Here is a 24469-nt window from a genome sequence, read left to right as displayed (position 1 = left end):
AAAAAAACATAGGGATTGTTCTTCACAATAAATATTCCAGGACTGAAGAGGGTGGAGAATGTCTGATGCCTCTGGGTATGTAGTCACAACAGTTTAGAAAACTGAGAGGACATCTCATTGAACACACACAAATCAAAAGTCCAAAAGTCCTAGATGGAATAGATATTGCGAGTTTCCGTGTTGTATGACTCTATCAATATATAGTATACTTCTCTGCTGATAAAGAGAGAAACTGGCGTAAATGTCTGACTTCGTTTCTACAAGCATAACCCATAATATTGAACTTTGCAAATTTCCTCACACAATAACAAAATTCAATGAAACAATGCAAAGCAACAATGAAATCCGTGTACAGCTTTTGAACACGAGTGGATGTTGGTAACTAATGCTGGTATTGTTGTGTTTCCACATTTGTAAAAACTGTGACCCTAAATGGGTATTAACAGGATGCAAATATTTATATTAACAACCCAAAAGCTGTCTTGTAGATTTTTCAAAGTATAGTGTTGTCTGTATTCAATCCTTAACATACACTGATAATCTAATAGTTTCTAGGCTCACATAGGAGACTTTAGACCAAAAACACCTTGCCTGTTGATGAGGCAGGGCTGTGATCAAGTTGCGACAGGACGTACATTTTCCCATTCCAGAGAATCTGGGAGCACTGATCCAGGGCAGAACAGGAGCCCATGGTTTGCTGAAACATTACTGATCTCGCAGAAAAGCATCTGAGGAAACGTCATCCATCTGAATGCCTATTGTGTTACATTTTTCTCTCCATAGTTTCTGCATAGTTGGCTGATGTTTCTGGTAATTTGTCTTTTTAAATTCAGAGTTATGCCATCCACATTATTTTGTCTTTTCGTCACCAGAGAAATATATCGCAATTTCCTCTGTGGTTATTTGAGATGGCTGAGCAGAATCTGAATGCTCAGGTTACACAGCACTGGCTGCATCATGAGATTTATTTTCAGGACAAATAGCGTGGTTGAATAGATTTTCTGGAAGTTGCTTCGTACTAAAAGCTAATGGGCATCCTTCACCTGAACTCCATCCTTGCCAGCAACAACAGAAACAACTGAGCCATTACACACGTGACATTTGATCAGGTTTATCATTTCATCAGGTGGCCAAAACACATTCTTTTCACCTCCAAGGAACGCATTCTTTCACAACCTCTGTTTTCCTATTAATCGTTTTATATTTCAATGTGGGATTATCTTCTGATTCTGAACTTCTGCATTATATATCTAGTTTGAAAGAACCTGTCAGTGTTCCAGAGTGGTGACATTGTGGGCAGTGTGTTCCGGGGCGTCACAGGACACTTCAGCTGACGTGCAGGGGTTAAACTGGCCACAAGGCAATATCAACACAATACCACAAACACACGCTAAAGAGTTAATGTGATTCAAAACGCGGAATGAGATAATCCAGTTTGAATAGTAAACGGTAAAGAGTGAAAAATTGTAATAAGAGCTGTATCGAAGAGTAGTTCTTTTTTAAAGTAAACTAGCGTAATCATGCCAGATGTGAAAGTTAGGTTGAGCTAGGGTCACACGGCCTTGGGTTCCACACGCACAGGCCAACATGATCTTATTTTGTCCATCAAGCCGACGTCTAACCGGCAAGATCCCATAGCAAAAGTAGGGCAGAGTTCTCCTATGCATTGGTTAACATTTCCCGATTAACAAAAGATAAACTTTCAAGACGTTAGTGAATTTCACTGTAACAAAGTAAGTTCAAAAGTAAAGATAAAACAAATAAAAAATAGCAATCCTTCAATAAATGAGTGAACAAGACCAACGTCTCACTTACCAGTGACTTCGAGAGTGACGGTCGCTAAGGTTTTTGGGCCACGGATTGGAACTATGCTCACACGGTACACCCCACTGTCTGACTTGTTCACCAACTTCAGCAGTAGCGATCCGTTGGAGGTGAATAGTTCCGCTCGCGATGTATAAGCATTATCAATAGACACGAGTTGATCGATCCACTGACAGACAGTTTTCCCGTTAAAAGACCAGCTTCCACTTGAGATCTTCCCCGACGGCCACACTGAAAAGAATGCATCTCCACCGATGGTTGTATATACTTTACTATGCTCTACGTTGATGGTAAAATGCTGAGACTCACCTGAGGAAGAGGAAATCGTAAGACGGTAAAGTGACAAAGGTGCAGAGACTGGAGGAATATATGTACTGCAGCTCAATAATTAAAGATATCTAAAATCTATACACAGCTCAAAATGCAGATAACAACACACACAAAATGCTGGTAGAACACAGCAGGCTAGAGCACCTATAGGGAGAAGCGTTGTCGATGTTTCGGGCCGAGACCCTTCGTCAGGACTAACCGAAAGAAAAGATAGTAAGAGATTTGAAAGTAGTGGGGGAGGGGGAAATGCGAAATGATAGGAGAAGACCGGATGGGGTGGGATGAAGCTAAGAGCTGGAAAGGTGATTAGCGAAAGTGATAGAGAGCTGGAGAAGGGAAAGGATCATGGGATGGGAGGCCTCAGGAAAAAGAAAGGGGTGGAGCACCAGAGGGAGATGGAGAACAGGCAAACAACTAAATATGTCAGGGATGGGGTAAGAAGGGGAGGAGGGGCATTAACGGAAGTTAGAGAAGTCTATGTTCATGCCATCAGGTTGGAGGCTACCCAGCCGATATATAAGGTGTTGCTCCTCCAAGCTGAGTTTGGATTCATTTTGACGATAGAGGAGGCCATGGATAGACATATCAGAATGGGAATGGGATGTGGAATTAAAATGTGTGGCCACTGGGAGATCCTGCTTTCTCTGGCGGACCGAGCGTTGGTGTTCAGCGAAATGGTCTCCCAGTCTGGGTCGGGTCTCACCAATATATAAAAGGCCACACCGGGAGCACCGGACACAGTATACCACACCAGCCGACTCACAGGTGAAGTGTCGCCTCACCTGGAAGGACTGTCTGGGGTCCTGAATGGTGGTGAGGGAGGAAGTGTAAGGGCAGGTGTAGCACTTGTTCCGTTTACAAGGATAAGTGCCAGGAGGGAGATCGGTGGGAAGGGATGGGGGCGGGGGGGGACGAGTGGACAAGGGAGTCGCGTAGGGAGCGATCCCTGTGAAAAGCAGAAAGTGGGGGGGGGGGGAGGGAAAAATGTGTTTGGTAGTGGGATCCCGTTGGAGGTGGCAGAAGTTACGAAGAACAAAATGCAGATTGTCTCTTGTAAACAAATCTTCTGTCCTACATCTACCCACAGCTCTGTTGATTCTCTGATTACTAGCAATCCGGGAACCCTCACCAGCAGTTATGAAGAAACAAAGAACAAGCACTGGGTACGTCAGAAGCGCCATATCGACAGAACAGAATGTACCTTCTATTACACTCAGAGACAGAACTGCACCTCCTGGTTTCTGGGCTACATCTTTTGATTCAGTCATCAGAAGCCGCAGTGCTCATTGGACCGAGCTTTGTCCAGAGAATCAAATTTGCTCACACACACACACACACACACACACACACACACACACACACACACACACACACACACACACACACACACACACACACACACACACACACACACACACACACACACACACACACACACACACACACACACACACATCATGTAAGACCCTGATTTTCCTGGTGATGTTGTTAGCTGAGTCTGCTTACAGACAGACAGACGTTCTTTATTGATCCCAAGGGAAATTGGGCTTCGTTACAGCCTCGCCAACGAAGAATAGTATAGAAATATAGCAATATAAAACCATAAATATTTAAATAATAATGTTAATCATGCCAAGTGGAAATAAGTCCAGGACCAGCCTATTGGCTCAGAGTGTCTGACACTCCGAGGGAGGAGTTGTAAAGTTTGATTTCCACAGGCAGGAATGACTTCCTATGATGCTCAGTGTTACATCTCGGTGGAATGAGTCTCTGGCTGAATGTACTCCTGTGCCTGACCAGTACATTATGGAATACAATTCATCCTACCCTATTATCATACCACTCATCTGCGCCTCTGGTGTTTGAGCACCTTCCCATCTCAGGATCAGAATCAGGTTTATTATCAATGGCATGTGTCGGGAAATCTGCTACTCATTTGTCATTGCTTAGGATTTATTAGTTTCATGTAAGATCTTGTATCAGTGTTATTTGATGGGGGAGGATATTCAGAACCTGAGGAAAGGTTCTGAGTGAGTCGTCATAAAATTGAAATGTAATCATGGACGTATTTTTACTCAAAGCGGGTGGTGAACATTTGGGATTCTCCATCTTAGAGAACTCTGAATATGGTGCTGGTTGGGGCTGGGGAGGGGGTATGCCTAGGGGCCGTGATTCAGTGCTTCCAGCCGAGTCTGAAGAGTGTTTGGACTTCTTGGATGCTATACGTATCAGAACATGATTATGAGACTAGGGTCAGATTAGCCTTCAGCGTCTCGTGGGAGGAGCAAAACGGGGGAGCCACACACTCTGCTCCACACTCTCATGTTTACAGATCTTAGTAATGGCATTTTCCAGAGTCTGGGTTTTGATCTTAGGTAAAGGGAGTGTAAGCCAGAATTTTCACTATCTACCATATCAATCTCTCTGATCAGATTCTTATACATGATCAATGACTATCCGGTTGGCGCAATATCTCAACATATGTCTGGCCTAACATTGATGTACTACACACTGGATTTCATGTGTAATTTCCACCAAGCCCTGTGCAGTTTAATTGATATTTTGGACCTTGATTTTCCAAAATCATTTTTTTAACATCACCATATATATGTCTTCAGAGCATGTGATAGATTCATGTCAAATTAACGGTATTCTCCATATTTACTCACCTAAATCCTCCTACCAGCATGAACAAAAACAAACACTTCTTCACCATTATTTCTGCAAAGTAGATTTTGCTTTGTGTATTTGTGGAAACTGTGATTGTTGTTGCATGACACGAGGAAATCTGCAGATGCTGGAAATTCAAACAACAACACACACAAAATGCTGGTGGAACACAGCAGGCCAGGCAGCATCTATAGGGAGAAGCGCTGTCGATGTTTCGGGCCGAGACCCTTCATCAGGACTAACCGAAAGGAAAGATAGTAAGAGATTTGAAAGTAGTGGGGGGAGGGGGAAATGAAATGATAGGAGAAGACCGGAGGGGGTGGGATGAAACTAAGAGCTGGAAAGGTGATTGGCGAACGTGATACAAAGTTGGAGAAGGGAAAGGATCATGGGACGGGAGGTCTCGGGAGAAAGAAAGGGGGGGGGGAGCACCAGAGAAAGATGGAGAATAGGCAAACAACTAAATATGTCAGGGATGGGGTAAGAAGGGGAGAACGGCATTAAGGGAAGTTATAGGTCAATGTTCATGCCATCAGGTTGGAGGTTACCCAGCCGGTATATAAGGTGTTGTTCCTCCAACCTGAGTTTGGATTCATTGAAACCTATCGAATATTGAAAGTCCGAAATAGACTGGATGGGGAGAGTATATTTTTTATAATGAGGGATTTCAGGACCAGTGGGCACAACTTGGAATAAAGGGGTGTCTGTTTTTTAACAGGGGTGAGGAGCAATTTCCATAGCTGGAGGGTAATGATCCTGTGAAATTACGTATTTGCTGCTCGACTATGTTTTTTTTGTGGAACTCGTGACTGTATCATACTGCCATCTTCATAAGGTTGATATCTTGTTATGTGCAATGTGTGCTTTTTCCCGTTTAAATATATAGCATGCACTGGGCTTCAATTTAATCCTACTTGTTAAGTACATTTTATTGCCCCGATAGCCCCCCCCCCCCCCAATTCCTTGTGAAAGTCACCCTTTATTTATATCCTTCAGAGTCCTGTTCCATTTCACTGAGGAACATGAAACATGTTTTTGACAAATCCAATTCACCTTTGGTCCTCATTCATTAGTGCAGCAACACATCAGAACAGCCCATAAAGTCAACAAATGCAACTTATCTACAATGAGCTGTCTCCTGTTCCGACACCACCTCTCACTAACCCCTTCATCTGAGCAGGGAAAACACAATGCAGAGAATTCCCTCATCTCCTCTGGGCAACAACAGGGGAAATTGATGAGAAATTGACTGACGCCCATCCAGAGCGCAAACTAGACTCTCGCATTTGTGAACTGCAATCATCCAATGTTGCCTTTATAATTTCATGGTGGAGGAATCTATCACTTTAGAAACAGTCTATTGGTAAAACAGATCCTGTCTATTTTCTGGACAGTTACGTCACCCACAAGAACCCTTGTTGTAATGCTGGTTTCCTCTATATCCGCCTGATACAGGACCTCCTGATCCCTCTCCTCATAAAGCTTTCAATGGGGAGAAGAGTAATTTGACCATTTTCTGTCCTATGTTCCTGTGCTGTACAAGTTTGATTGTCCCAGTACTCAAGGCCGCTTTACAGGACTGATGAACCCATTACATGGCATTTCTCTCTTTCTCTCTGTTCCCATTAGTGCCTGTGTATGACTCTTTCATTGGTCTTTTTGGCTATGTTTGCACCTTCAGGACATGTTTAATTATGCTGATCCAAGTGAACATACCTGTGTCCATTATGATTCTGACTGATGATTATTGACTGTTGTCTTCTGGTTGACACTTTTGTCCCGGTTCAGGGAACCTCCACCTGCTGGTGATTCTCTGAAATACACACAACAAGCAGACAGTCAGTCAGAGAGAGCATGATTACTGTGCAAAGTATGATGGTATCTCTATCCCCTGTATCAGAGCAGCAGTTGGCTTACGGACCAAGCGTTCCCTGTTACTATCAATTCCCACATCATGTCTGTGTGTCTGTCCAGTGATATCTAGTGAATCCCAATGATAGAGTCACATGGCAATACCAGACAGAATCAAACCCTTTGGCCCAATGAGACCATGCTGACGATGATGCCCACCACGGTGGTCACAATTTCTTGTGATGGGCCCACATCCCCCCATGTACTCGTATAATCTGTTTCTGCCACTTCCTGTGGCTTCTCACTCCACATAATCAGAAGCCTCTGCATGAAGAACATTGCTGTTCATATTCATTTTAAATCTTTCCCTCTTCCCCTAAATCTAATTCCCTAGTTTTGTTCTGCATCTCCGAAAAGGAAACCTGTGAAGAGTTTTGTCACCAAACCAGGTTCATTACCTTATATTAGATACAGTGTGGTACATCGTCTAGTTGGCGCATCCAAATTGTATGTCAGGAATCCTTCCCGGATGTCGAGCATTTAACATTTTTGAATCAGGAGGTGAGAACCAATATTAGGGAAGTTGAAGTCGACAATGACAACGACTCTGTGATACTTGCATCTTTCCAAAACCTGTCAACTTATCTGCAATTCATTGTTCCAGTGGGCTATTTTGGTGGTGAGTAGGCAGTTGGGACTATAAAATACACCAAGTGATTACTCTTTTCCTTTTCTGATTTTCACCCGCACTAGGTGCCACCTGCCTCTCCCGATGTCCTTTATTTCTGCAGCTGTGGATTACCAATTCTCCTTTCACCTCCTTCTATATGTCAGTGCTCCCCAAATTCCATCAATATGTGGACTTTGCAACGAGGGGGGAGAACGCATTGGACCTGGTTTACACAAACATCCCCGACGCGTACCGGGCAGAGCCCCACCCCCACCTCGGATACTCAGACCACATCTCTGTTATGCTAATCCCAGCATACAGACCGCTGGTCAGGCGCTCCAGACCAGTTCAGAAGCAGGTGAAAACCTGGCCAGCAGGAGCCATCTCTGTTCTTCAAGACTGCTTTGAGTACACTGACTGGCACATGTTCAGGGAGGCTGCAACCGATGGCGACTCTACCAACTTAGAGGAGTACATGGTATCTGTGACCAGCTACATCAGCAAGTGCATTGATGATGTCACTCTGTCCAAGACCATCACTATACGTGCCAACCAGAAGCCATGGATGACAGCAGAGGTGCGTGTGCTGCTGAGGTCCCGCGATTCCGGCTTCAGAACAGGCGACAAAGCAGCTATAACAACAGCAAGGGCCAAACTGTCCCGAGCCATCAGAGGGGCAAAGCGTGCACATGCCCAGCTAATCCACAGTTACTTCCAGGACAGGGGCGACACGTGGCGCATATGGAAGGCCATCCAGGACATCACCAATTACAAGACAACATCACCTGACTGTGCAGGTGATACCTCCCTCCCAAATGCGCTGAATAACTTCTACGCCCGGTTTCAGGTGGAAAATGATGTGGCGGCGAGGAAGGCCACCCCTCCTACAAATGATCAGGTGCTGTCTCTCTCCGTGACCTTGTGCAGGTTCAACCCACGGAAGGCTGCTGGACCAGACAACATCCCTGGTAGAGTACTCAGAGGATGTGCAGACCAGCTAGCAGATGTTCTCACTGACATCTCCCTGAGCAGCGCCACCCTTCCAACCTGCCTCAAGGCCGCTACCATCGTCCCCGTGCTGAAGAAGTTTTCAGTGTCCTGCCTAAATGATTACCAACCCGTTGCACTTACATCCATCATCATGAAGTGTTTCGAGAGGCTCATCATGAGGCATATCAAGACCCTGCTGCCCCCCTCACTGGACCCCCTGCAGTTTGCATATGGTCCCAACCACTCAACAGATGACGCCATTGCCACCACCCTCCACCTAGCCCTAACCCACCTGGACAAAAAAGACACATATGTTCGGATGCTGTTCATAGTCTTTAGTTCAGCATTCAACACAATCATCCCTCAGAAACTCTGCTGACCCACGACTGTGCTGCAACACACAGTTCAAACCATATCATCGAGTTCGCCGATGACACAACCGTGGTGGGTCTCATCAGCAAGAACGACGAGTCAGCTTACAGAGAGGAGGTGCAGTGGCTAACAGACTGGTGCAGAGCCAACAACCTGTCTCTTAATGTGAACAAAACAAAAGAAATGGTCGTTGACTTCAGGAGGGCACGGAGTGACCACTCCCGGCTGAAAATCGACAGCTCCTCGGTAGAGATCATAAAGAGCACCAAATTTCTTGGTGTTCACCTGATGGAGAATCTCACCTGGTCCCTCAACACCAGATCCATATCAAAGAAAGCCCAGCAGTGTCTCTACTTTTTGCGAAGGCTGAGGAAAGTCCATCTCCCACCCCCATCCTCATCACTTTCTACAGGGGTTGTATTGAGAGCGTCCTGAGCAGATGCATCGCTGCCTGGTTTGGAAATTGCACCATCTCCGATCACAAGACCCTGCAGCGGATAGTGAGGTCAGCTGAGAAGATCATCGGGGTCTCTCTTCCCGCCATCACGGACATTTACACTACACGCTGCATCCGCAAAGCAAACAGCATTATGAAGAACCCAATGCACCCCTCATACAATCTCTTCTCCCTCCTGTAGTTTGCCAGTCAAGTCGCGCTCTCACGACCGGACAATATAACAGTTTCTTCCCCCAAGCTATCAGACTCCACAATACCCGAAGCCTTGCCCTACTGTCCTGTTTATTATTTATTGTAATGCCTGCACTGTTTTTGTGCACTTTATGCAGTCCAGTGTTGGTCTGTAGTCTAGTGTAGCTTTCTCTGTGTTTTTTTATTATTATGTAGTTCAGTCTAGTTTTTTGTGTCATGTAAACCATGGTCCTGAAAAATGTTGTCTCATTTTTACTATGCACTGTACCAGCAGTTATGGTCGAAATGACAATAGAAGTTGACTTGACTTGACTTGACTTTGAGTCAAATAAACCCTGTTACATCAGACATCCAATCCTGCTGGTCTTACAAATCACAAATCAAACATTTCAGGTGTGTGATGGAATACATTTGACTTTCCTGGTTTAGTTCTTTTGCAAGTCCATTGTTATTGTAAACAACAAGAAATGTGGACCTGACACTAAGACAGATAGATCAATACTTATTGATCCCAAAGGAAATTTACAGTGTCACTGAAGCATTATAAATGCACAAATATATAAATATTAGAAGAGAAGTAAGAAAGAACAAAAAATGTCACCTCAAACTATCTAACTGAAGGGGGTATCACTTCCCGAGCTATAGAGAACGTAATGGCTGAGGGGTAGAATGACTTCATAACACGCCCTTCAGAGCAGTGCAGTTGCCTTCCTTAGTATATCACTAAAACTGCTCCTCTGTTCAGCTAAGGTAGCATGAGGGAATGAGAAACATTGTCCAGAATTGTCAGGATTTTCCGTAGCAGCCTTTATTCTAATTCAGCCTCCAGTTTGTCCACTCTGACTCATATAACAGAGCCAGACTTTCTAATCCGTTTATGGAGCCTGTTTGATGCCATTGCCTCAGCACATCACCACATAGAAAACTGTGCTGGCAACAACAGACTGGTAGAAGGAGGGACCTGCCTACCACAAAGGACCTCAGCCTCCAGAGGAAGCAGAGGTGTCTCTTGCCCTCCTCGTACACAGCCTCTGTGTTGGTGCCACACACAAGCCAGTCACCAGGTGCACCCCCAAGTACTGGTAGATCCTCACCACATCCACATCCTCACCATCAACAGTAACAGGGAGCAGTGCAGGCTTAGTCTTCCTAAAGTCCATCACCATCTCCTTTGTTTTACTGATGTGAGCTGCAGATGATTCAGCTTGCAACATTTGACAAAGTCACTGTACTCATCCTCCCATCCTCCCTTTATCCACCATTGCTGAGGTATCAGAGAACTTCTGCAGATGACATGGCTCAGTGTTGTATCTAAAGTCCGAGCTAGGTACAGGGTAAACAGAAAGGGATCCAATGTAGTCCCCTGTGGGGAACAGTGCTGCTCATAGCCATGTCTAACACAGAGTGCTCAAGCTGTACAAACTGTAGTTTGCCAGTCAAGTCGACCCACCATACACCAATGGAGCATGAAATGGTCACATCATTGTGCTTACATATATTATGCTCACTGTATGAGGATGATGATGGAACAGTAACTATGGAGTTTGCCAGATCTGCTCTTGACCACAGTGCAGGTAACAATAAATTGCATTGTAATGTACCCTCCCTATATTGGTGATAATGAAATAAAAAGTAATTAAATAATACACTGGCAGCTGTGTATTTCATGGAATGCCATATCACACAAGCGTGTAAATTAAATGAATTCCCAGCTGCTGCCACCCTCCTGGGCTCCGGTCTCAGTGACCGGGAAACTGTCGGTGCAGAGGGGTGAACCAACCTCCTGCCACTGGAAACACTAGTGTGCGGAGATGGTCTGGGCTACACTGTCCTTAAAGATCCATATATACTATCAGAGGGAAATTGCTCATGGGTAGACAGTTAAATTAGGAATTTTAAGTTAACATTTTGGAAGATTGGAATATTTGGGGAGCAATCCTGGAAGTTGTTTTTAATCACAAGACTGCCTTCTTTTTACAGAACATAAAATATGTTGCTCAAGACTTTAGACATAATGATTTTTGCATTTGAATTTCCTCTAAAAATAGTTATGATGCAATCGTAGTATTTGTCATGCAAATTACCAATTTAAGTATTAGGCTGGTTTACAAAACAGTTTGACATTAATTCTCTCACCATCTTAACATACACACTTATCCAGCGGCCAAAGGAGAAAGATGATTCATATCTGCACTATGCTGGGAAGAATGGTGTGACGGGCGTGGACAAAAACCTTCCATTTTCCAGAAGCTGCAAATGTACAGTTCTGAAATAAAGTTCTGGAGATGAAGTATCACAGAGTGAATAATAATTATCAGCTTTTAGGCCAAATTATTGAACAGCTTTCAGGTAACGATGGTCATGGTAAGGGTACAGTATAGTGGGACCAGGCTCATGTGAACATTGAGCCGGACAGTGACTTGCACAAGAGGCACATCAGTCACACCAAGCAGTTTTTGAATGTTGTTTCAGTGGTTATAAAATATTCACAGGAGGACATCGCACACCAAGTTAGTAGATGGAAAGGACATTAAAGGGCATGGATAAATGATTCTTTCAGGGCCCAGGACAATTCAGATTTTTCAAAAGTACCAGAAAACTGGCCATTCCACACCCTGAGGGAACTGAAATGATACCAAAGTCCAGGGTAACACCAAGGGATTGGGATTAGTGTTCGAAGATGCGAGCAAATTTGTCACTTTGGTATCAGGATACCAGCACCTGCAGTTAGTTTTTAAATCAAACCTAAAAAGTTGGTGCTCGCCTACAATGAGACAGCTATTTATTCACCTTCTTGGAAGGCAACAAAGCAGGAGAGAGTTTAAACCTGTCAAAGATAGAAGGAAAGGGGGACTATTAGAATTAGTGGGAGCAGGTTCTGCCTCAGGGGTTCTCAATGTCAATACCTTAAATATAACACAATTAGAAAGCTAGATACAGTCCCTTCGGTAGAAAATACAGGATATTACTGTAGAAGGTTATCGCGATCAGTACCAGACTAATCAGATTGTTTGTGATGTATCCCAGCTAACTCTGGATGCAGTGAAGCCCCTTCAAGATAGAACAAACCAGACTCAACTACGAAGGAAACACATAAGACTGAGAATTGTGCCACATAGTCTACTTGGTTAATAGCCATGATTGGCTCAAATTTATTACAATTTGATCCACTTCAAGCACCAAACTAGGTATCAGGAGGGCAGATAAAAGAATGGCTTGAAGACAAGGTACCCTTATGTCACACTACAAGTCTTACACTAACCAACAGTGCAATGGGTACAGATGGTGATGGTAAAAGGAGGTTTCATGTTGCTACGGAATTCCACATTCAGCAATGGGAATAATGTAACCTGCCCTTTGAAAAGGATTCACATTGTTGTCAAGTGTCATGAAAACACGTGTGGGTTCCGTACCAATGAGAATTGTTGTCTATTCTGCCTGTGTTTAATCAAGTCTTTCTTGCCATATGTCACATTACATATGAACAGCAGGCTCGAGTCTTCCAAGGGCTGGAAACAGTGTCCTCTGAAGTACATTTTACCTCTATCTGTATATAATGTGATCATAGCACAGCTGCTGGGTGTCCATGTGTAGTCAACAGAATGAGTGGAGGATAGTGATCCTTAGATTCACATCTTTGGATCAAGTTGAGGGAGATGTTGGCCTGAAGGGACTACCAGAGTCAACCTTACATCAGACTGCTTTCTAATGATTGCACTTCACATCCAACACAAACATACACTCAGTACTAATCGACAAGTTCTGGAAACCCGAGCCCCTGTTCCTCTCTCTGAAACTGGATTGTTAACTTCCTCACCGGTAGACCACAGTCTGTGTGGATCAGAAACAGCTTCTGCTCCGTCCGGACAGTCAACAAGCGTGCACCTCAAGGATTCGTGCTTGGCCCACTGCTCTACTGTCTCTCCACCCATGACTGTGTGGCTAGGCACAGCTCAAAGGACAACTAGAGGTTTGCCAATGACACAGCTATTGTCAGCAGAATTTCAGATGGTGATAAGGTGGGGTACAGCTGTGAGATAGATCAGCTGGTTGAACGGTACCAAAACAACAAGCCTGCACTGAAATCGGTCAGACCAAGGAATTGACTGTGGATTTCAGGAAGGGGAAGTAGAGGGAAGAGCAGTGGACGGGTGTGCGAGCAGCTTCAAGTTTCAGTTTGCCTAACACATGGATACAACTACAAACAGCATGACAGCTGCCATATTTCATCAGGAGTTTTATGCAATCCTGGATGTTACCAGGCTTTAGAAAATGTCAGCGATTTTAACACAACACATCAAGTTTCACAACATATGCCAGTGACATTGAGCACTGATTTAGTCCTCGATACCGTTTTTTGAGAGGGTCTAGGACCAGAGGACACAGCCTCAGAATGGAGGGGCGTCCTTTCAGTGCAGAGATAGGCTGAATTTCTTCAGCCAGAGAGTGATGCATCAGTGGAATGCTTTGCCACAGGCAGCTGTGGAGGCCAAGGCTGAATGTGTATTTAAGGCAGAGTTTGATAGATTCTTGATCAGTCTGGGCATGAAGAGATATGGGGAGAAGGAAAATTAGATCAGCTATGATGTGATGGCGGAGCAGTCTCAATGGGCCAAACAGCCTAATTCTGCTCCTCTATCTTATGGGGTAGGTCTGGGATAGCTTGTTTGCAGGATATTCAGGGACGGTTAAGTGATGGGCCCCTGGTGAACTTTTTAAATTACAGTAAGCTTGGGGGGCGGGATCTGGCTCCTGTTATCTTCCCATTGCAATGGGCGGCGGTAATGGTCAAAAGAGGAAGAATCAGGAATCACAGGCTGTACATAATGAGAGACAGTGTCGGATCTGTGTCTTATTGTCGTGTCTGAACGAGCCAAGAGGGCAAAAACTCATACAAGTGGAGCTGCGGTCGGAAAGTACAATTTCTCCGGTTTAAAGTTCTCTTTCTGATCGGTAAATTTAACTGGGGATCCCGCCCGATATCAGACCAGCAACACTCCGCGACAGGCGCAAATACTCACCGGTGAGCTGGGAGCCTCTATCGAAAACTTTCCCCAAACTCCAGACCGAGGTATCACCAGATGCGGAAGGACGGAAGGAAACTCCGCCCACCGGCGGTGAGCGCATGCGCAGCATGAAACCTGCGACAATTTGCTTCTCGGCGCAACTGAGCGGCAGCGGATGCGGTTTCATTGGCTCTTCACTCAACCCTGGAGCATCTGGACAGCATAGATACAAACATCGGGATGTTCCTTATCGATGGCAGCTCGGCATCCCCGCAAACCTAATCAATACGCTTCTAACTTGGTTTCCATATCCCCTTGAGCAACTAGACGCTCCGGTTACGCCTGGCAGACGCCAGTCAGTTTTATATCGATTGTTATTGCTATTAATTAATCATTGTCCGATGTCAGTTATCAAAAAGTACCGAGTTATGTAGGGGTCCTTCACAGAATAGATTCTGAGATGGTTTCAATAGTGGGAGAGACGTATTTACAAAATAATGGGCCAGTCAGTAAAAATCGCGGTGTACAGAAGTCTCTTCTCTCAAAGGAGTACTGACTGAATCTCTGGAATTCTCTGCCCCTACTTGTGGTGGGGACCCGCTCATTATGGTGCAGATACATTAAAGTTTGTTCCCAGTCAGTTCATATTGGCAACAACATCTCCACAACCTCATCAGCACAGGTCACCATGAGACTGTGTTTAACACCCTGCTTTACACCTATGACTGTGCGGCTGAGCACAGCTCTGATCCATATACAAGTTTGCTGACGTTAGCACCGTCGTAGGCCAAAACAAGTGTGGTGATAAATCAGCGTGTAGGAAGGAAATTGAAAATCTGGCTGAGTGTTGCCACAATAACAACATTTCACTCAATGTCAGCAAGACCAGGGAGATGATTATTGACCCAGACGTCCATAAGCCAGTCCTTATCAGGGGATCAGAGATGGAGAGTGTCAGCAACTTTAAAATTCCTCTGTTACTATTTCAGAGGACCTGACCTCGGCCCAGCAAGTGCGTGCAATTATGAAGAAAATATAACTGTATCTCTACACTGAGGAGTTTGTGAAGATTCAGTAGGACATCTAAAACTTTGACGAATTTCTGTAGATGTGTGGTGGCGAGTATATTGACTGGCTGCATCATGGCCTAAGGGGGAAACACCAATGCCCCTTAAGGGAAAGTCTTACAAAGAATTCTGGATACAACCCAGTCCATTACGGGTAAAGCCCTCCCCACTATTGAGCACATCAACACGGACAGGTGTCATAGGAAATTAGCATCCAACATCATGGACCCCACCACCCAGACCATGTTCTCCTCTCACTCCTGCTATCAGGAAAAAGGAACTGGAGCCTCATGACTCACATCACTAGTTTCAGGAACAGCTATTGCCCCTCACCCATCAAAATAATGAATATCTTCAATTTCACTCATCCCATCATTGAACTGTTACCACAACCTATGGACTCACTTTCAAGAACTCTTTAACTGTTGATATTTTTGCTCATTTTTATTATCATCATCATTATTAATATTTTATTTTATTTTCACTTTTTTATTTGCACAATTGTCTTTAGCACATTGTTTGCTTGTCCACCTTGTTAGGGACTGTCCTTCACTGATTCAATTCTGGTTCTTCAATTTAATGTGTATGCCCACAAGAAAACAAATCTCAGCGTTGTATATGGTGACCTGTGTGTAATTTTATTTCATACTTCAAAGTAAATTTATTCACTGATCTCCCAGATCCAATCATTACTTCCACCCTTCTCTCCTCCATCTGTCGTCACCCTCCTCTACCTGGATCCACCTCACAGTTCCCTCAATCTTCCAAGCTCTGCCCTCACCCCTACCCCTCACTGTACGGATCACTGTCCCCTGACTCTCAGTCTCGGCCTGAAATGTCAGCTGGTCATTTCCCTCCACAGATGCTGCCTGATGTTTTTGCCTGATCCTCAGTTTTGTGCTTCCTGCAGTCTCTGCAGATGTGCTGAGCGCTGCTTAATGTGAGGAGGCAGACTGAGTCCTCACCGCCTTTTGAGTTTTGTGATTCACTATACTTTGAGGGAAGACATTTTCCCTCCTGACAGTCCCAAACAGTCCTTTTCTGAGACTGTGGTCCCTGTTTCAACCATTCATGATGCTGTGCATTTCAATCAGTTCACCTTTCAGTCCTCGATTCTCTAAAAGGAAGAGTTTTCATATTTCAGCTATGAAAAAATCTTCATTCTTCTCTCTATAACAAATATTAACTAACTTCTTTTTAAACCACTGTGTAATTAAATTCTATCTTCGCCGCCCTGTGTGACTCCGAACGCTCAGCTCCATCCCTCCTGTGACTACTGCCAGCTACTCACCTCCCCTCTCCTGGATCTAGCTCTCACTCGATAGTTCAGCCCTTTTTCTCTAGTCATCACTTACAGTCCAGAGTGAGAGCACCGACCCAAAATCTCGACTGGCCATTTCTGTCACCAGATGCTGCCTTTGCGGCTGAAGTCCAGTCCTGATGAAGGGTCTTGGCCTGAAATGTTGACTATCTATTCTTTTCTGCAGATGCTGCCTGGCCTGCTGATTTCCTCCAGCATTGTGTGTGTGTTGCCTGAGGCACTGCAGTAGTTCATTCTTTGCACAGCGAACCTCTGTGAGTAGAGAGAGCAGGATTTTACACAGTACTGTAGGTGCAAACTCAACAAAGCTCAAGGAAGAGTGTCAGGATATTTTCAGTAACTCTTCCAGTAAATACCTTTGACCTCCCTCCCAACCACTGTACACCAGTCCCTCACCATTTAAACACACTCAGTGTTTCTGTGTCTCCTGCAGAAGAGGGTGACCACTCCTTGCCGGCTGACCTGTCCCCATTCACTCAGTTTCCCTTTGTCACCCTGAAGCCTCTTGACGATATAATCACTACTCAAACCTCAGGGGGTTTTCTCACTTTCAGGTGAGTTTAATTGCCAAGTGTACAAGTACAGGGCGGCACAGGCACAGTGAAACACTCACTTGCACCACAGACTTGTTATTGCCCCAAAACCATCGGACACTTGAAGCTAAGGAGATAACTTCACTCACGCCATCACTAATCCGTTCCCAAAATCCATGGAGCCACCCTCAAGGAACTTTCACCTGATGTTTCTGACATCGTTTCCTCAATTGTTTATATATCATTATTTTCTATAGGTAAGGCTAGTAATTTCTAAGGTAGGGACATGTTCGACACAACTTAGTCGGCCGAAGGGCCTGTATTGTGCTCTAGGTTTTCTATGTTTCTATGTTGAATTTGGTATCTCAGCCAAATTGTTGACACTGTTTGGCAACAACTGCTCTCCAGTCACCATTCCTTACAACACTGAATGGGACATCCTGCAGCCCAGGAAGTGTCTGGTCATTCACTCTCTATAAACACACGAATAACAGGAAGAGGAGCAGGCCACTCGGCCCCTCCAGCGCGTCCTGTCATTCAATAAGACCCCAGGCCTGGATGCCCCTCTTATCCTCTCTTTGCCCGGACCATTGTTGCAAGTCAACCATCTGCAAGTGTTCGCCCCCAATGTGGGCTCAGACATTTCCACAGATGAGCCCCTCCTGTCCCCACCGGGACAAACATCCTGTCCGCTCTAACTCACACCATCTTTGCCCTTTCAATAAAATTCCCCCACCCCGGGGATCCGGGCATCAACCCGACGGGCCGAGTGGTCTCCTCTTACCTCTCAGTGATACATCACTGCCGCAGGAGCCGCGTTATAAACGCCCCAACCTCACTCGGAGGAGAAATTAATCAGAAAGGTGACATATGATTTGCGGGTTTTACGGAGAGTGTGGACGGGAGCGGGAAATGATTCAGCGGGGGTAACGCCCTCTCGGCTGGTCCGCCTCCGCTATTGGGTGAACCAGTGACTAACATCGCCCCACACCAATGGGAATTGCGTAGATCACCTGGTCAGGTGCAAGGAGTTTACGTAGATCCGAACTCGTCTGTTGACAACGGCGGGGGGGGGGGGGGGGGAGGGGGGAGGGCGTGGAGGTGTCAGGGGATCGTTTGCTCAGCCGTTAAACCGCCTCAGCGCGTTTGTGGCGCACGTGACGGCAGATCACGAATGGAGAGTGCGTGCGGGTGCCAGTGTGACGTTACGTGTGGGTGCGCTTGCGTTTTAAAACACCTTAATAGATATTTCTCATAATATCAGTGGAATAACAAAAATAATCACGGTTTTCATCCTGAATCCAAATCTAAAAAAAATTGCACAGTCTATTCCAGAAAATAGCTCTCGACTGTCTCCCCTGGTGAATTAACACTGACAATGTTGAGGTGACCCTTCCGTTTACAGCCGGAATCATTCATATTCATGCAGTTGATCGCTGAGAAGAATTATGCTTGGTCCCCTTTAAAGTTCGCCCAGAGACGGCTGGATGAAGTTGATATGGAGGTCGGGGTGTCCAAGTGAAAGGACCGGACTGCCGAACCGACAGCGTTTTTACTTTCGGACAAACCTCGGACCATGCGGGCCTCCCGCCACTGGCGGCACTACGGGGACTTCCAGTCGCTGTCGGCGATATGGCGACCTCCAACCACCGGTGGCGCTACGAGGACCGCCAGTTAGCGACATGGAGACCTCCACCACCGGTGGCGCTGCGGTGAACTCCTGGTAAGCACAGCAACACACACAAAATGCTGGCGGAACGCAGCAGGCCAGGCAGCATCTATATGGAGAAGCGCTGTCGACGTTTCGGGCCGAGACCCTTCGTCAGGACTAACCGAAAGGAAAGATAGTAAGAGATTTGAAAGTAGTGGGGGGAGGGGGAAATGCGAAATGATAGGAGAAGACTGCAGGGGGTGGAATGAAGCTAAGAGCTGGGAACGTGATTGGCAAAAGGGATACAGAGCAAGAGAAGGGAAAGGATCAATGTACGGGAGGCTTAGGGAGAAATAACGGGGGAGGGGAGCACCAGAGGGAGATGGAGAGCAGGCAGAGTGATGGGCAGAGAGAAAGAGAAAAAAATATTTTATATCTCCTGATGAAGGGTTTCGGCCCGAAACGTCGTCACTACCTCCTCCCATTGATGCTGTCTGGCCTGCTGAGTTCTGTCAGCATTTTGTGTTTTTATTTATTTCCAGCATCTGCAGATTCACTTGTGTTGCCTTTAAATATATCACGGATGGGGTAAGAAGTGGGGACATTAACGGAAGTCAGAGAAGTCAATGTTCATGCCATCAGGTTGGAGACTACCTAGCCGGTATTTAAGGTGTTGTTCCTCCAACCTGAGTGTGGCTTCATCTTGACAGTAGAGGAGGCCGTGGATAGATATATCAGAATGGGAATGGGGCGTGGAATTAAAATGTGTGGCCACTGGGAGATCCTGCTTTCTCTGGCAAACAGAGCATAGGTGTTCAGCGAAACGGTCTCCCAGTCTGCGTCGGGTCGCGCCAATATATAAAAGGCCAAACTAGGAGCACCGGACGCAGTATACCACACCAGCCGACTCACAGGTGAAGTGTCGCCTCACCTGGAAGGACTGTCTGGAGTCCTGAATGGTGGTGAGGGAGGAAGTGTAAGTTCTCCTTGCAAGGATAAGTGCCAGGAGGGAGATCGGTGGGAAGGGATGAAGGGATGAATGGACAAGGGAGTCGTGAAGGGAGCGATCCCTGTGGAAAGCAGAAAAGGGGGGGGGGAGAGGTAAAGATGTGCTTGGTAGTGGGATCCTGTTGGAGGTTGTGGAAGTTATGGAGAATTATACATTGGACCTGGAGGCTGTTGGGGTAGTGGGTGAGGACAAGGGGAACCCTATCCCGAGTGGGCTGGCGGGTGGATGGGGTGAGGACAGATGTGCGGGAAATGGGAGAGATGTGTTTGAGAGCAGAGTTGATGGTGGAAGAAGGGAAGCCCTTTTGTTTACAAAAGGTAGACATCTCCTTCGTCCTGGAATGAAAAGCCTGATCTTGAGAGGACATGCGGCAGAGACGGTGGAATTGTGAGAAGGGGATAGCATTTTTGCAAGAGACAGGGTGGGAAGAGGAATAGTCCAGGTCGTTGTGAGAGTCTGTAGGCTTATAGGAGATATCAGTAGATAGGCCGTCTCCAGAGATGGAGACAGAAAGATCAAGAAAGGGGAGGGAGGTGTCAGAAACAGACCAGGTAAAATTGAGGGCAGGGTGAAAGTTGGAGTCAAAGTTAATGAAGTCAATGAGCTCAGCATGCGGGCAGGAGGCTGCGCCAATGCAGTCGTCGATGTAGCGAAGGAAAGGAGGGGGACGGATACCCGTAAAGGCTTGGAACAGGCAGGCATAACTGGACCCGTGCGGGTGCCCATGACTACACCTTTGGTTTGGACGAAGTGGGAGGAGCCAAAGGAGGAATTATTGACAGGAAGAACTAATTCGGCTAGACGGAGGAGAATGGTGGCAGAGGGCAATTGGTTAGGTCTGGAATCCAAAAAGAAGCGGAGAGCTTTGAGATCCGTCCCCCTCTTTTCCTTCGCTATATGCGGAGGAAGCATGCTCAGGTTTGAAGGGGTACAGTAGCTGTCTGATAGATCGTTTTAGTTTTTTTTTATGATCTCATAGATGGTGACTGAGGGGAGTGGCTTGCTGAGGAAAACAGTCAGTCAGAGCTGTGCATGCTTGAGAATTTACAGGCTACAGTTCATAAACATGAAGCAAGTAAGTTCAGACCACGAATTTTTTTGAAAGGTAGTCAGTATAAACACGAACGTCTGTCCTCCTTGTGCTCCTTACCCCTCACAGCCCACCTTCTCTCTCCTCCTTGTCTTCCCCTCAACTCCCACGCCCAGTATTGGTTGTAGGTTAAGATTGAAAGATGAAATGTTTTTGGGGAATCTGAGGGGTAATATTTTTGCGCAGATTTTGGTGAGAGTGGAACGGGATGCTGCTGGAAGTGGTGGATGCAGGCTTGGTTTTTATTCTAAAGAGAAATTTGGATACGTACATGGATGTAAGGTGTATGAGGGCTGTGGTGCAGATAGATCAAACCAGTCAGTTTTAAAAAAATATATTTCTTTGTTGTTGTGCTTTGCAACTCCAGTAATATTCTGATTTATAAATTTCAGAGTCAGTGCTCTGCAGAAGATACTTATTTAGTTACAAACAGTAAAAGGTTGGAGCAAAATCTAAGACCCCTCAAAGTACACAAGCTATAAAACTAAATATTCTATTAGTTAAGAATTAGCTAAGAGTGCACAAGGGCCTGTGCATATTGGCAGCAGACTTCCCCAAAGTTTCTTCAGCGATGGTCAGTGTGAGCCCAAGTGCCTGGGGATGAAAGAAGGGGGCAGAGCCTCCCACACTGTCTATCATACCCCTCAGATACCTGAAATCCGACACCGGCACTGTGGAACAACAGGTAACCATCGAGAAGGAGCTGCTGCATCACTCATGTGGGCCAATCACTGACCGGCACGGTAGAAGCGGCTTTCAACCAACAACGAAACTAACGCCTCCCCCCCACCCCTTACATGACAGAGCTGCAGTGGATCTGGAGTTGTGTAATGAGCCTGGTCTTAAAGACAAGCATACCATTTGCCGCCTTATCCACCCTTTCAACCTGTGCAGCTACTTTCAGAAAGCGATGAAATTGGACCCTGAGATCCCTCTATTCATCAAAACTTGATAAGTGTAAGACCGTGTTATTTTGGGTTTTGCCCTGAACAGTGTAAACTTCTAATTTGGCTGGGTTAAACTTCATCTGTCATTTCTTTGCCGATATCAGTAACAGTTCTACAGGATATCCCTCTGTATTGTTTGCAAGTTAGCTATTCTATCACACCTCCGATCTTTGAATCATCTGCATATCTACTGATGCACCCATGTACATCTTCATCCAGGTCATTTATACAGACAACAGACGCAGAGATCCCAGTACAGATCCCCGTGGAACACCACCAATCACAGACCTCCAGTTAGAATTAGTCCTTTCAACCACTTCCCAGTAAACTTGTTCTGAATACAATTCCCATGCAACTTAAGTCTGGATAAAATTCCCCTGCGGGAGTTTACCGAACACCTGACTAAAATACATGTCATCAACATCTATACGTCATCCTTCTTTAAACCTCGTCAGCTCATCAAAAACTCTATCGTTAGTGAGTCTGGACTTGCCATGAACAAAGCAATGCTGACTCTCCCTAATTAAGCCATGCTTCTTACAAATAAACATAAATCTGTAAGAATTCTCAGCGTTAACTTTCTTACTACTGATCTGAGACTCACTGGTCTATAGTTTCCAGGTTTAACCCTGGTTCACTTATTGAATAATGGATCAAAATTAGCTATTCACTAGTCCTCGAGGACCTTGTCTGCAGTGAGGGCGGACACAAAGACATTGGTAAAGACCCCAGCAAACTCTTCACTTGTCTTTCTCAATAAGCTGGTTTATATCACATCAGGCACTAGGGAATTGTCCAGCTTAATGCTATATACGAGACCTGACACTACTTTCTTCTTTATTTCCAAATGCTCTGACATGGTAATACTCTTGGCACTAATCTCCCCAATCTCTACCTCCTTCTGCTTGGTAAGTACTGATGAAAGGTTCTCATCAAGGACCTCAACAACATTCTTCACATCCAAGCAACTATTTGCACTTTATCCTTTAGTGGTCCACCTTCTCCATAGTTGTCCTCCTCCTCCTGATGCATGTGTAGAATCATTGGGATTGTCTGTAATCCTACTTGCCTAGGACTTTCCATGGCCCATCCTGGATTTCGTAATTCCCTCCAGAGTTCTTGCTTCTTTTCAATTCTCCAGGGCTCTGTTTGATTCTGGCTTCTGAAGTTTCATATATTTTTCCTTTTTCATCTTGACTTCCCTCGACATCCTTAGTTTTCTGGCCTTGTGATCCTTGTCATTCCTTCAGACTGTAAGATAGATGTCCTGTATTCAGTGCAGTTAGACTACAAACACCCTCCAAATGTTGGTTGTGGCCTTGCCCCAAAACAGTTTATTATGTCTTCCTAGTTCCTGCTGATTGTTCTCGTAATTTACTCTTTTCAGTTTATTACTCTCTCGCAAGGTCCATGCATATCCTTAAAGAGAGATAGATACTTCGATGAAGCTGAAGAAAATTCCAGTGCCGCAGTAGCATTACAAGTTCACAGATATACAAATATTAGAAGAGAAGTAAGAAAGAATAAAAATTTAAAAATAAGATGTCCAAGTTTACAATACAAACCTGACAAGATTTCCAAATTTGCACCATCCAAGTAAGAGGTGATGAAAGTATTGTACAGGGTGTCGGCAATAGTAGGGTCTGGTAAGCAGAATTCTGGTTAACAGAGGTTAATAACAGTCTAACAGGAGGGAGTTATCACTTCCCTGGCTACGGGTTGACTAATTTCAGTGACCTCATATAGCACTCTTTGGAGCAGCGCAGTTGTCTTAGTCTATTACTGAAAGCGCTCCTCTGTTCAGCCAAGGTGGCTTCCAGGGGCCAGGAAACATTGTTCAGAATTGCCACAATTTTCCTGAGGGTCTTTTTTTCGACCACAGCCTCCAGTGGGTCCAGTTTATCTCCTATAATGGAGCCAGGTATTCTCATCAGCTTATTGAGCCTGTTGGGATCACTGTGTCGTCGTCATTGCCCCTGCACACCCCTGCATAGAAGATAGTTCTGGTTACAACACACTGGTAGATCATGTGAAGGAGAAGTCTGCATACTCCAAAGGACCTCTGTGTCGTTAGGAAGTAGAGGCAAATCTGTCCCTCCTTGAACGCAGCCACTCACATCTTTCGACCCCCTGGCACTTGTAGGTCCTCAGCACATCACATCCTCACCATCAGTACTAATAGGGAGCAATGCAGGCTTGGTCTTCCTAAAGTTAATCACCATCTCCTTTGTCTTACTGATGCGGAGCTGCAGATGGTTCAGCTTGCATCATTTGACGAAGTCCTCCACCATGGCCCTGTATCCATCCTCCCATCCTGGCTTTATACACCCAACTAATGCTGAGCCCACAGAAAAATTCTGCAGATGGCCTGAGGTGTTCTATCTAAATTCTGAGGTATATAGCATAAACAAGAAGGGATCTGTAGCTATGTTAAACCTTAAGGTGTTGTGTTCGCTGTTCCCGAACTGTTCATTCAGTGAAGTGTTTAT

At 45.4% G+C, this 24469-nt stretch overlaps 1 protein-coding gene and 1 long non-coding RNA gene across 2 annotated transcripts in view; both read right to left on the bottom strand.

The window, feature by feature from the left end:
- Nucleotides 1–24469, bottom strand: part of LOC140721680 (uncharacterized) — a 268559-nt gene that overhangs the window by 48888 nt on the left and 195202 nt on the right. The gene's annotated exons all lie outside the window — the stretch shown is intronic.
- Nucleotides 1928–14444, bottom strand: LOC140721663 (uncharacterized). Its single transcript, XR_012097424.1, has 3 exons — nucleotides 14378–14444; nucleotides 6541–6637; nucleotides 1928–2133 (listed from the first exon to the last, which is right to left on the bottom strand). It is a non-coding gene; the product is annotated as an uncharacterized lncRNA (long non-coding RNA).

Source organism: Hemitrygon akajei, unplaced genomic scaffold, assembly GCF_048418815.1.
Source record: "Hemitrygon akajei unplaced genomic scaffold, sHemAka1.3 Scf000059, whole genome shotgun sequence".
Taxonomy (NCBI): Eukaryota; Metazoa; Chordata; class Chondrichthyes; order Myliobatiformes; family Dasyatidae; genus Hemitrygon; species Hemitrygon akajei.
Note: the sequence above shows the minus strand (reverse complement) of the source record. Positions and strands in the feature narration are given on the sequence as shown.